This window comes from Antechinus flavipes, chromosome 3 (genome assembly GCF_016432865.1).
Source record: "Antechinus flavipes isolate AdamAnt ecotype Samford, QLD, Australia chromosome 3, AdamAnt_v2, whole genome shotgun sequence".
In the NCBI taxonomy this organism is placed as follows: domain Eukaryota; kingdom Metazoa; phylum Chordata; class Mammalia; order Dasyuromorphia; family Dasyuridae; genus Antechinus; species Antechinus flavipes.
In genome coordinates, this window is record NC_067400.1 from 389,454,898 (window position 1) to 389,469,437 (window position 14,540).

A 14,540-nucleotide genomic window follows, 5' to 3' on the forward strand; every position below is an offset into this window, starting at 1 on the left:
TTGAAGGAGTCCTACCAAACTCCTTTTATGACACAGATATGGTACTGATACCTAAACCAGGTAGGCTGAAAACAGAGAAAGAAAATTATAGACCAATCTCCCTAATGAATATTGATGCTAAAATCTTAAATAAAATATTAGCAAAAAGATTACAGAAAATTGTCACCAGGATAATACACTATGACCAAGTAGGATTTATACCAGGAATGCAGGGCTGGTTCAATATTAGGAAAACTATTAACATAATTGACTATATCAATAACCAAACAAACAAAAACCACATGATCATCTCAATAGATGCAGAAAAAGCATTTGATAAAATCCAACATCCATTCCTAATAAAAACACTTGAGAGCATAGGAATAAATGGACTTTTCCTTAAAATAGTCAGGAGCATATATTTAAAACCATCAGTAAGCATCATATGCAATGGGGAAAAACTGGAACCTTTCCCAGTAAGATCTGGAGTGAAGCAAGGTTGCCCACTATCACCATTATTATTTAATATCGTATTAGAAACACTAGCCTCGGCAATAAGAGTCGAGAAAGATATAAAAGGAATTAGAGTAGGCAATGAGGAAACCAAACTATCACTCTTTGCAGATGATATGATGGTATACCTAGAGAACCCCAGAGATTCTACCAAAAAGCTATTGGAAATAATTCATAATTTTAGCAAAGTAGCTGGCTACAAAATAAATCCCCATAAATCCTCAGCATTTTTATACATCACCAACAAAACCCAACAGCAAGAGATACAAAGAGAAATTCCATTCAGAATAACTGTTGATACCATAAAATATTTGGGAATCTATCTACCAAAGGAAAGTCAGGAATTATATGAGCAAAATTATAAAAAAGTCTCCACACAAATAAAGTCAGACTTAAATAATTGGAAAAATATTAAGTGCTCTTGGATCGGCCGAGCGAACATAATAAAGATGACAATACTCCCTAAACTAATCTATTTATTTAGTGCTATACCAATCAGACTTCCAAGAAAATATTTTATTGATCTAGAAAAAATAACAACAAAATTCATATGGAACAATAAAAAGTCGAGAATCTCAAGGGAATTAATGAAAAAAAAATCAAATGAAGGTGGCCTAGCTGTACCTGATCTAAAATTATATTATAAAGCAGCAGTCACCAAAACCATTTGGTATTGGCTAAGAAATAGATTAGTGGATCAGTGGAAAAGGCTAGGCTCACAAGACAGAATAGTCAACTATAGCAATCTAGTGTTTGACAAACCCAAAGCCCCTAACTTCTGGGAAAAGAATTCATTATTTGATAAAAACTGCTGGGATAATTGGAAATTAGTATGGCAGAAATTAGGCATGGACCCACACTTAACACCATATACCAAGATAAGATCAAAATGGATCTATGACCTAGGCATAAAGAATGAGATTATAAATAAATTAGAGGAACATAGAATAGTTTATCTCTCAGACTTGTGGAGGAGAAAGAAATTTGTGACCAAAGATGAACTAGAGACCATTACTGATCACAGAATAGAAAATTTCGATTACATCAAATTAAAAAGCCTTTGTACAAATAAAACTAATGCAAACAAGATTAGAAGGGAAGCAACAAACTGGGAAAACATTTTCACAGTTAAAGGTTCTGATAAAGGCCTCATTTCCAAAATATATAGAGAACTGACTCAAATTTATAAGAAATCAAGCCATTCTCCAATTGATAAATGGTCAAAGGATATGAACAGACAATTTTCAGAGGATGAGATTGAAACTATTACCACTCATATGAAAGAGTGTTCCAAATCATTATTGATCAGAGAAATGCAAATTAAGACAACTCTGAGATACCACTACACACCTGTCAGATTGGCTAAGATGACAGGAAAAAATAATGATGAATGTTGGAGGGGATGCGGGAAAACTGGGACACTAATGCATTGTTGGTGGAGTTGTGAACGAATCCAACCATTCTGGAGAGCAATCTGGAATTATGCCCAAAAAATTATCAAAATGTGCATATCCTTTGATCCAGCAGTGTTTCTATTGGGCTTATATCCCAAAGAAATACTAAAGAAGGGAAAGGGACCTGTATGTGCCAAAATGTTTGTAGCAGCCCTGTTTGTAGTGGCTAGAAACTGGAAAATGAATGGATGCCCATCAATTGGAGAATGGCTGGGTAAATTGTGGTATATGAATGTTATGGAATATTATTGTTCTGTAAGAAATGACCAGCAGGATGAATACAGAGAGGCTTGGAGAGACCTACATGAACTGATGCTAAGTGAAATGAGCAGAACCAGGAGATCATTATACACTTCGACAACGATATTGTATGATGACATATTTTGATGGAAGTGGATTTCTCTGACAAAGAGACCTGAGTTTCAATTGATAAATGACGGACAAAAGCAGCTACACCCAAAGAAAGAACACTGGGAAACGAATGTGAACTATCTGCATTTTTGTTTCTCTTCCCGGATTATTTATACCTTCTGAATCCAATTCTCCCTACGCAACAAGAGAACTGTTCAGTTCTGCAAACATATATTGTATCTAGGATATACTGCAACATATCCAACATATAAAGGACTGCTTGCCATCTAGGGGAGGGGGTGGAGGGAGGGAGGGGAAAAAAAAAATCGGAACAGAAATGAGTGTAAATATAATGTAATTATTAAATAAAAAAATTTATAAAAAAAAAAATAAAATAAAATAAAATAAAAAAAAATATTCCTTGAGATTTTAATTTTGGGATTTCTTTCACGAGGTCATTGATGAATTCTTTCAATAGCTGTTTTATCTTCTGATTCTAAGACATTAGGGAAGTTTTCCTTTTGATTTCCTATAAGACAATGTCTAAGGTTTTTTTTTTTTTTTTTTTTTTTCATCATGGCTTTCAGGAAGTCCAATAATCCTTAGATTGTCTCTCCTTGATCAATATTTTCCACGTCAGTTGCTTTTACTAGGAGGTCATTTTTTTTTGTTGTTGTTGTTTTGTTTTGTTTTGTTTATGTTTGACTGATTCTTGAAATCTGATTGAGGAATTCACTTCTATTTGTTCAATTCTAATTTTTAGTGTATCATTTTCTTAAGTTACTTTTCTTAGCTCCTTTTGTATTTAGCCAATTGAATTGTTTTGTTCAGTCAATTTTTTTTCCATTTCACAAAATTTTGTTTTTCAGTGAATTGGTATTTTTTTCATATCTATCTTGTAAGCAGTTATATGCTTTTTCTATTTCATTAAATTTATTTTATAAAGCGTTATATGCTTTTCCCATCCTTTCCTGCAAAGATCTCATTTTATTTTCCCATTTTTATTCTAACTCTATTTTAAGATCCTTTATGAAATCTTCTAAGAAGGCCTTGTAAAAATGAGACCAGCTCATATCTCCCTTCTGAGCTTCATCTGAAGTCGATTTGCCTTTAGGAACCTCAGGATTTGAAGTCTGTTCTTCTCTTTCTCCATAAAAGCTGTCTATGGGGAGAGTTCTTGTTGTACTTTTGCTCATTTTTTAAGGCTTGAGGTCTGCTCTTAATAAAAAAGAGTGACAGCTGCTTTAGTTTGTTTGGGGGCAGTTCTGCTGAATGACTTCAGGTACTGGATAATTGTGGATAGGTCCCACGTTATTTGGGGCTCAGTGTTTTAAAATTTGCCTTTTGTAGCCTTTTGGATTTGCCAAATTACCTGCTTGCAACCAGGACAGAGAAGCCTAAGAGGTTCACAGATGATTGCCAGGTGCTTTGAAGTTGCAATGCTCTGACTTCCTGCCTCTGTGCTGTGGTCTGGGCTCAGAAGACTGTCTTCTTGCCCATTTGAAACATACCTGTATGAACTGGAATAATTAATCACTTAATATAAATCAGAGCATAAAGCCAACATGTAAGTTTGATAAGTATAGATGTTTCATTTATAGACTTTTATATCATTCTTCAGAGGACTAGCCTAGTGGAATGTGGAAAAGTTAATTACAAGAAAGTTAGCCAGCAGGTTATGTATAATTTGGGCCAAAGGCAACTTTTGAAGTCTATAGTAAGACAAATAAAACACATGATTACTAATTGAGAATATATAATTTTTATTTTATTCAAACAACTAGATACTCACAAGTAAGAGGGGATGTAACACAATGGGAAAAAATATGCTAAAAAATTGGTTTGTGTTCCAGTTTTGCTAACAACTAACTAAATGAACTTTGTGAAGTCTAATTTATACAATATTTTTTCTTAATTGAGGAGTAGGATAAATTATCTTTGATATGTACTCTATACTTTGGACAATAGTGGTAAGAGCTCATAAGGGAAGCTGACTCAAGAATAATGGTGGGGGAGAGGCAGAGCTAAGATGGCAGAGAGGACACAAACATTTCATTCTGAGCTCCCCTTCTACCCTCACTACTGATTAGCAAATACAACTTTTGAAATAATATTTGACTGGTAGAATCCATAAATATTGAAAGTATAATAAATTACCAGCCGGAGATAATCTGGAAGATTGCCAGAAAAGTTCTGTCTTGATCAGGTGGGAGGAGGCCAGCACAGGAAGAGAGGCATAACATGGAGGCTAGTGCATGCTGAGCAGACCTGGGCAGGATACAGTCTCCATAGATGGAGAATTTTCAGGGAGGACTCTACCACAGGTTGGCTGCTCTGTTTTGGTTGCAAAGCAGTAGATCAGCAGAGAAGTTATACAGATGCCAAAGGTAGAGTGTACCCCAAAATGTCAGAGTTTCACAGTACTTGGCCACACCCATCCAACATTGGGAGTGAATCAGCATGACCACAGCTCAACTGTACAAATGTACAGCCACATTCTGCAGCATGGAGCTCTTCCCAGGGCCCTGGCATTTCTGCAGGGAGGTGCTATTTCCAGGGCAGTGGCACTTTGGCAGTGAACCACACCACAGCTCTTTGAAGCCTGTTTGCAGGACAGCTACTGGACAGTAGCTATCTGTCCCTATTCTGCAGAGGAAGTGGGGAACTTCTTTGACCTGAAGGCAGGCCCCAAGATCTATTTTTAAAATGAGTAAAAAAACAAAGAGAGCTCTAACTATAGAAAGAGAACAGATTTCCAACTCTGAGGAGACTAATAGCAGCAGTTTCCAGGCAAAACCACAAAATGGGATACAGCCTGGTTCCCATCATACAAGGCTCTCCTAGAAGAAATTATAAAAGCTTTTAAAAGAGAGTTAGAAGAAAAAATGGGGAAAGGAATGAGAAGCTCTGCAACAGAGTAGGGAAAAGGCATATAACTCATTAAAAGAAAGATTTGATAAAGTGGAAAAAGAAAACAACTTCCTGAAATGTGAATTGGAAAAGGTAAATAACTCCTAGAAAAGTAGGATTTGTGAATTGGAAAAGATAAAGAACTTCAAGAAAGTAGGATCTGCGAATTGGAAAAAAGAAAATAACTCATTAAAAAATTTGTGAAATGGAAAAAAATTCCATAGAGCAAAACAACTCATTTAAAAACTCAATTGGACATATACAAAAAAAAGTAAAACAGTGAATGAAGAAAATAACTCATTAAATATCAGAACTGAACCAATGGAAATAAATGATTCATTGAGAGATCAAGAATCCATCAAGCAAAACCACAAAAAATGAAAAAGTAGAAAAAATGTTAAATATCTACTTAGAAAACAACAGACCTGGAAAATAGATCTAAGAGAGATAATTTAAGGACTATTGGGCTTCCTGAAAACCATGATGAAAAAAAAAGAGCCCATACACTATTTTTCATGAAATCATTAAAGAGAACTGCCCAGATGTAATAGAATCAGAAGGTAAAATAGGCATTGAAAGAATTCATTGAACACATTGTGAAAGAGACCTCAAATAAAAACTCCAAGGAATATTGTGACTAAATTTTAGAACTATCAGACTAAGGAAAAACATATTACAAGCAGTCAGAAAAAAATTCAAATACATAGGAATCACAGTAAGGATCACTTAGGATCTAGCAGCTTCCACATTAAAGCATCAAGGGGCCTGGAATGTGATATTCTGAAAAGCAAAAGAACTTGGAATGCATCCAAGAATAAACTATCCAGCTAAGCAGAGCATTTTCTTCCAGGGAAGAAGACAGACATTCAATGAAACAAGTGAAATCCATTTATTTCTAATGATAAAACCAGAACTAAACAAAAAAAAAAATTGACCTCCAACTATAGGACTCAAGAGAAGCATAAAAAGATAAAAAGAACTCTTGAGAACTGTATTTCTGTTATGGGCATACATAAAGAGTGCATGTATAATTTGATTTTGCTATTATAATATTTAAAAAGAGAATTAGAAGTGGAAAGGGGATTGTATCAGAAAAAGGGAAAAATGAAGGTAAAAAGAGGGAAAGGGAATTAGAAGTGGAAAGGGGATTGTACAAGAAAAAGTAAAAAGTAGAGGTGAAAAGAGGAAAATTAAATCTCACAAAGAGGCAAAGTAAACTTATCATATCTGAGGGAATTAAGGGAAGGGGAAGAGCACTGTGTGAATCTTACTCTCATCAGATTTGGCTTAAAGAGAAAATATTAGGCATTTGGTTTACAGAGAAACTCCTCTCACCTCATTAAAAAGTAGGAGAGGAAAAGGAAAAAAGGAAAAGAGTGGGCTAAATAGAAGAGAATACAGAAATAATAAGGGAAAGGTATAAGAAAGGGGTAGGGACTCAAAGGGGGTGGGAAGGATCCTAAAGAGGAAGAGTTGCATGAAGCAAGTAGTGCCCATAAGTTTAATACTGGAGAGGGGAGTAAGGGGAAAAAGAAAAGAAAAGTATAATCTGAAGACAATAAGATGGCAGGAAATACAGAATTAGCAGTTTTAACTGTAAATGTGAATGGAATGAACTCTCCTATAAAGTGGAGGCAGATAGCAGACTGGATCAAAAATCAGAATCCTACAATATGTTGTTTACTGGAAATACATTTCAATCAGGGTGATGCATACAAAGTAAAGGTAAAAGGCTGGACCAGAATCTATTATGCTTCAGGTGAAGAAGAAAAAAAAGCAGGTATAGCCATCCTTATCTCAAATCAACCAAAAGCAAAAATTGATCTAATTAAAAGAGATAAGGAAGGAAATTATATCTTACTAAAGGGTAGCATAGATAATGAAGCAATGTTAATATTAAACATATATACACCAAGTGATATAGCATATAAATTCCTAAAGGAGAAATTAAAAGAGCAGTAAGAAGAAATAGACAGCAAAACTATAATAGTGGGAGATCTCAACGTTGCACTTTCGGAATTAGATAAATCAAAAAAAAAAAATAAGAAAGAAGTTAAAGAGGTAAATAGAATATTAGAAAATTTAGGTACAATAGATTTTTGGAGAAAACTGAATGGAGACAGAAAGGAGTAAATGTTCTTCTCAGCAGTTCATGGAACCTATACAAAAACTGACCATATATTAGGACATAAAAGACCTCAAAATTAAATGATGAAAGACAGAAATAGTAAATGCATTATTTTTAGATCATGATACAATAAAAATGACATTCAACAAAAAGCGAGGGGTAAATAGACCAAAAAAGTAATTGGAAACTAAATAATCTCATCATAAAGAATGATTGGATGAAACAGCAAATCCTATACACAATTAATAATTTCGCCCAAGAGAATGACAACAATGAGACAACATACCAAAATTTGTGGGATGCATCCAAAACAGTAACAAGGGGAAGTTTTATATCTCTAGAGGCTTACTAGAATAAAATAGAGAAGAGAAGATCAATGAATTGGGCTTGTAACTTAAAAAGCTAGAAAAAGAGGAAATAAAAAAAAAACAATCAAATACTAAACTTGAAATTCTAAAATTAAAAGGAGAAATTATTAAAATAGAAAGTAAATAAACTATTGAATTAGTAAATAAAATAAGAGTTGGTTTTCTAAAAAAAAACAAAATAAATAAAATTTTGGTAAATTTGATCAGACAAAGGAAAAATGAAAATCAAATTGTTGGTCTTAAAAATGAGAAGGGAGAACTTTCTATCAATAGATAGGAAATTAGAGTAATAATTAGGAGTTACTTTTCCTAACTTTATGCCAATAAATTTGATAACCTAAGTGAAATAGATGATTACCTTCAAAAATATATGCTGCCCAGATTAACAAATAAGGAAGTAACATGGTTAAATAGTCCCATTTTAGAAAAAGAAATAGAACAAGCTATTAATCAACTCCCTAAGAAAAAATCCTCAGGAATAGATAGATTTACATGTGAATTCTACCAAACATTTAAAGAACAATTAACTCCAATGTTATATAAAGTATTTGAAAAAATAGGGAATGAAGTACTCCTACCAAATACCTTTTATGATACAGACATGGTACTGATGCCTAAATCAGGTAGGTTGAAAACAGAGAAAGAAAATTATAGACAAATCTCCCTAATGAAAATTGATGCTAAAATCTTAAATAAAATATTAGCAAAAAGAGTGCAGAAAATCATCCCTAGGATAATACACCATGACCAGTGAGGATATTATACTGTTTGACAAAAAATGCTGGGAAAATTGGAAATTAATGTGGTAGAAACTAGGCATTGACCCACACTTAACACCATACACCAAGATAATGTCACCATGGACTCATGATCTAGGCATAAAGAATGAGATTACAAATAAATTAGAAAAATATAGCATAGTTTATCTCTCAGACCTGTGGAGGAGGAAGGAATTTGTGACCAAAAAAGAATTAGAGATCATTATTGATCACAAAATAGAAAATTTTGAGTATATCAATTTCAAAATTTTTGTACAAACAAAACTAATGCAGACAAGATTAGAAAGGAAGCAATAAACTGGGAAAACATTTTTACAGTCAAAAGTTCTGATAAAGGCCTCATTTCCAAAAAATATAGAGAATTGGCTCAAATTTATAAGAAATCAAACCATTCTCCAATTGATAAATGGTCAAAGGATATAAACAGACAATTTTCAGATGAAGAAATTAAAACTATTTCTAACCATATTAAAAGATGCTCCGAATTATTATTGATCAGAGAAATGCAAATTAAGACAACTTTGAGATACTACTATACACCTCTCAGATTGGCTAGGATGACAGGAAAAGATAATGATGAGTTGGAGGGGATATGGGAAAACTGGGACATTGATATATTGTTGGGGGAATTGTGAATGCATCCAACCATTCTGGAGCGCAATTTGGAACTATTCACAAAAAGTTATCAAACTGTGTATATTCTTTGATGCAGCAGTGTTACTACTGTGCTTATATCCCAAAGCAATCTTAAAGAAGGGAAAGGGACCTGTATGTGTAAAAATGTTTGTGGCAGCCCTTTTTGTAGTGGCTAGAACCTGGGAATTGAATGAATGCCCATCAATTGGAGAATGCCTGAATAAGTTGTGGTATATGAATGTTATATTATTATTCTATAAGAAATGAGCAGAACAAGGATATCATTGTACACTTCAACAACAATACTATATGATGATCAATTCTGATGGACATGGCTCTCTTCAACAATGAGATGAACCAAATCAGTTCCAATTGTTCAATAATGAAGTGAACCAGCTACACACAGCAAAAGAACTACGAGAAATGATTGTGAACCACAATATAGCATTTCTACACCTTCTGTTTTTGTCCACTTGCATTTTTGTTTTCCTTTTCAAGTTATGTTTACCTTATTTTTAAGACTGATTTTTCTTGTGCAGCAAAATAACTATATGGATATGTATACATATATTGTGTTTAACATATATTTTAACATATTTTACACATATTGGTCTACCTGCCATCTCGTGGAGGGGATGAGGGGAAGGAGGGGAAAAGTTGGAACAGAAGGTTTTGCAAGGGTCAATGCTGAAAATTTACCCATGCATATATTTTGTAAATAAAACATTATAATACAAAATAAGACATTAATTAAATAAAAAAAAAAGAATAATGGTGGGAGAGATCTCTCCAGAACAAAATTCTGATTACAGATCTCTAAATGTTGTTTACAAGAAGTGAAAAAGGAAAGGACCTAAAAAAAATCTGATATGACTGAATAGGAAGACCACTGACAAGTTCAGCAATATTTGTCACTGAAATTGAAAATAATAGTATAGAAAATGAAAATAATGATGGATTGAGGAGAAATAGTAGACTATTATGGCTTTTTTGGAATTATTTCAGAATTACTATAGGCCAAAATAAACTGAGGTTTTTGAAGAATTGTATATGTTCTAACAAAAAACTTAAAAAATAATTTAATGAATGATTTTGCATAATGAAGCATAGAGCCATAGCTTTGGGAAATGACTATAGCAGAAGACAGTGACTAGCAGAACCACTCACTTTTATTTGTTTCTGTGTTCTCTATTAAGGAAATGATTGCTAGAGTAGGAATGTCAGAATAAAAATTACCAATAGAGATTTGATATCTAATATAATTCTTAAAATTAAGAGTTCCTTGTCATTTGAACCATTAATTTTAGTCACCAAGCTTAGCAAAAAAAGAAGACTCCCTATTATCCAATTTAAGAGTGTGATTATAAAACCATTGTGGGTAATCTTGAAAAAAAAAATCATGGAAAGCAAATCATTACAATTTCTAAAGTAGGCAAGAATGTGAATTCATCAAAATAGAGCCTAATAAATTTAGGGAACATATTTTAGCATTTACTGTTAATGAGATAGTTTGTGAGCATTTAGGAAAGATATGGCAAACACTTTAAATCAATTTTGCTTAATTTGAAAGGTAAAAATAACAAGTCAGAGGGTGGAGCCAAGATGATGGAGCCAAGATGGTGGAGAGGACACACACGTTTTTCTGAGCTCTCCTTTACTCTCCAACTATTTTACAAAACTTAGCCTCTGAATTAGTGCTTGATTGTCAGAGCCCACGATTTTGGGAGTATAACACATTACCAACAGAAGATAATCTTGAAACTTGACAGAAAAGGTCTGTTTTTGCTCACCCATAGGGACAGAATGGGGCTAGGCCAGGTGCAGACTCAGGCAGATAGGCAGTAATAGCATGGCGAACAGCTCAGCTGAGCAGACTGGAAGGGTGGGGGCAAGTAAGACATTTCAGAGATATTACTACACATTTCTCACATTGGCTAAGATGACAGGAAAAGACATTGAGAAATGTCAGAGGAGATGTGAGGAGACTGGGAGACTGATGCATTGTTGGTGAAATTGTGAACAGATCCAACCACTTTGGAAAGCAATTTGGAACTATACACAAAAAGTTATCAAACTCTGCATGCTCTTTGATCTAGCAGTGTTACAATTGGGCTTATATCCCAAAGAGATATTAAAGAAGTGAAAGGGACCTGTATGTGCAAAAATGTTTGTGGCAACCCTTTCCATAGTGACAAGAAACTGGAAATTTAATAGAAGCCCATCAATTGGAGAATGGCTGAGTAAATTGTGGTATATGAATGTTATGGAATATTAATGTTCTATAAGAAATGACCAGCAGGTTGAATACAGAGAGGCTTGGAGAGACTTACATGAACTAATGCTAAGTGAAATGAGCAGAACCAGATCATTATACACTTCAACAACAATACTATATGAGCATCAATTCTGATGGAAGTGGCTATTTTCAACAATGAGACAATCCCAATCAGTTCCAATGGATTAGTAATGAACAGAACCAGCTACACCCAGGGAACAAAATTAATGTGGACCACAATATAGCATTTCCTCTCTTTCTACTATTGTTTGCTTGCATTTTTGTTTTTATTCTCATGTAATTTTTACCTTCTTTCTAAATCTGATTTTTCTTCTGCAGCAAGATAACTGTATAAATATGTATACAAATATTGTATTTAAGATATACTTTAACATGTTTAACATGTATAAGACTGCCTGCCATCTAGGGAAGGGCATGGATGAAAGGAAGGGAAAAATTGGAACAGAAATTTTTGCAAGGGTCAATGTTGAAAAATTAATCGTTCATGTTTATTATCAATGAAAAGCTATAATAAAATGAAAAAAAAAAAAAGGAAAAGAAAAAAGAATGAGTCTAAACTCTCTTTCTCTTTTTCTCTCACATGATTCCCAGATAGCAATACCAGGAAAATGAACCTGTTATGTGAACTTTATGTAGGTATACTTATATAATTGCATACACACAAATATGACATTATATATACAATACATATATTGTGTAAATGTATACATGTGTATTTACATATGTATATATTCATGTGTACTACATTTTGTATATATGCACATTCATATATATATATATATATATATATATATAATGTTGAAACACAATTTTCTTTTCTAAGATATCTGATTCTTTACTATTTTTTTTTATTAAAAAATTAGTACTTACAAATATTATTCAAAGAAAGTATTCATAGGTTTCAGCACATTTCACTATAGTCCATGGTCCATGATACAAAACCAAAAATTTAAGAAATCTAGCTTTAGATATGTGCTTCAATTTCAAGAAGGCACTTGACAAAACCATTCATTATATACTTATGTTCAAAGTGGAGAGATACAGGATGGATGATAATACAATTAAGTGAATTTGAGAACAATTAAATGAATGGATGTAGAGGGCAGGGAGTATGGAAAGATATACTTGAATCAAGAGCAGTAGAGTGCTTATAGTTAAGCACCTATGCAGTGTCATTGATGGGATAATGGTTCTCTAGTTAAGCATACTTAATGTAATGTAATGATGTAATCACTCTAGTTGGCATATATTTAGTGTGATATGGTGATGTAATAATGTTCTACAGGTAGCACATGCTTAGTTGCTGTAGTGATGTAATAGTACTAAAGTATTTAAGGGCTTAGATGATTGGGAACTCAAGAGTCTCAGCCACAGACACAGAAGAGAGTCTTGGACACAAACATAAAGAAGACTGTGGACTCCATTTTGGACCATCCTCCTCGTGAGTCTCCTCTCTTCATTACTCCTCCTAAAGACCAAAGGCTGTCCAGAGAACCTCCAGAAAACTAGTCCAGACATTACAAATGGTCTCTGGACCTTTTCTTTTTTACTTTCACCTGGAAAATTAGAATGCTTCACTCACCTATTCACATATTGATATATTATTTAAATATTTATTGATTTACTCCTTCATTATTATATTTCATCAATGAGACTGTGATACCATGAAAATATGATTTTATAGGTATTTTCAATTGGAAAGGCAATTCCTACAATCGAATAGACAACACATATGTTCTCAAAAGGGAGAATTTAGGTAGCATAGTGGATAGAGAAACAGGCCCAGAGTCACAAAGATCTGTATTCAGATGGGACTTCTGGAACTTACTAGTTGTGTAACTCCAGTCAGACCACTTAATCCTGTCTGTTTCAGTTTAAAGACATATAAAATGGGCAGTAGAAAGAAATGTCAAATCTCTTCAGTATCTTTGCCAAGAAAACCTCAAATGGTGTCATGAAGAGTTGGCAGTGACTGAATAGCTAAAAAAATTTCCAAGTAAAGTAAATTACTGTGAACTTGTTTTATTCAGTAAGTGCTTTGTGAAGTTCAGTTTTGAGATATAACTCAAAGAACTATAAAATGTAAGTAATAAAATATCAAAAAAATAAAATGAGATTTCATACAGGGGAAACACAAGTAGAAGATATGTGTAGATTATTTTCGGATGTAACAAAAGCAACCAAATTTCCCCTAATTCTCAGAACTTAAGTGTTGTCTATTGAATTGTAGAAATTTCTTTCTTGTTCTAAATACCTATAAAATCAAATTTACATGCTTCCATAGTCTTCTTGGTAAGATACAACAATGAAGGAGTAAATCAATAAATATTTAAATAATGAATCCATAAATGAATACATAAATGAAGCATTATAACTTACCAGGTTAAAGTAAAAAGTCCAAAGCCAATTCATTTCATTGCTTCCCAAGTCAGCAAACAGTACTATCATCCATTCTTTATCTCTCCACATTGAAAATAAGTATATAATGCTTTTTTTTTTGATGTTACCAAGAAGAGTAGAATCCCATGAGTGACATACAATCATTTTTATATCCTTCCCTACTTCCTACCCTTGATATAGAGGGACAAAAGTTCAACTTTCCCAGGCAATTTTCTGTCTTCTCGCTGGGAATGTCTCATGAGTCAGGGAATTATTATGTCATCTTTTATCTTGCCAAACTCTTTTCTCCCAATTTCTTCTACTTTTGAAGGTAACAAAAGCTTAGTTTCAATCTAGGGATAGAGAATATGATTCTTCTCAAGTCCAGATTGTCCATTTTGTTATTTTAGGAAGTTTATGTTTTTTAAAAAGCAATAATAACTCAAAGCCCTTCAGGAGAATTCCTATCAAAGAGTTGCTTCTCTACTGTGATTTATTTTTTTCTTTATTTCTACCTAATTCTGATTATATATATTTGATGCATAATCAGGATGCTGGTTTATTTTAAGTAAATAGAATATATTATAATATTTTATTGGATAGCACAAAGGGAAAAAAATAAGGAAAGAACATGCTATTTTGAGGAACTTCACTAAAACACCCTTCTTTTTTAAGCTTGAAAATACATTATTCTAAACACCTTGAAGATTTCATTCTAAATTCAGAATCTGATAAGTACAAAATCTC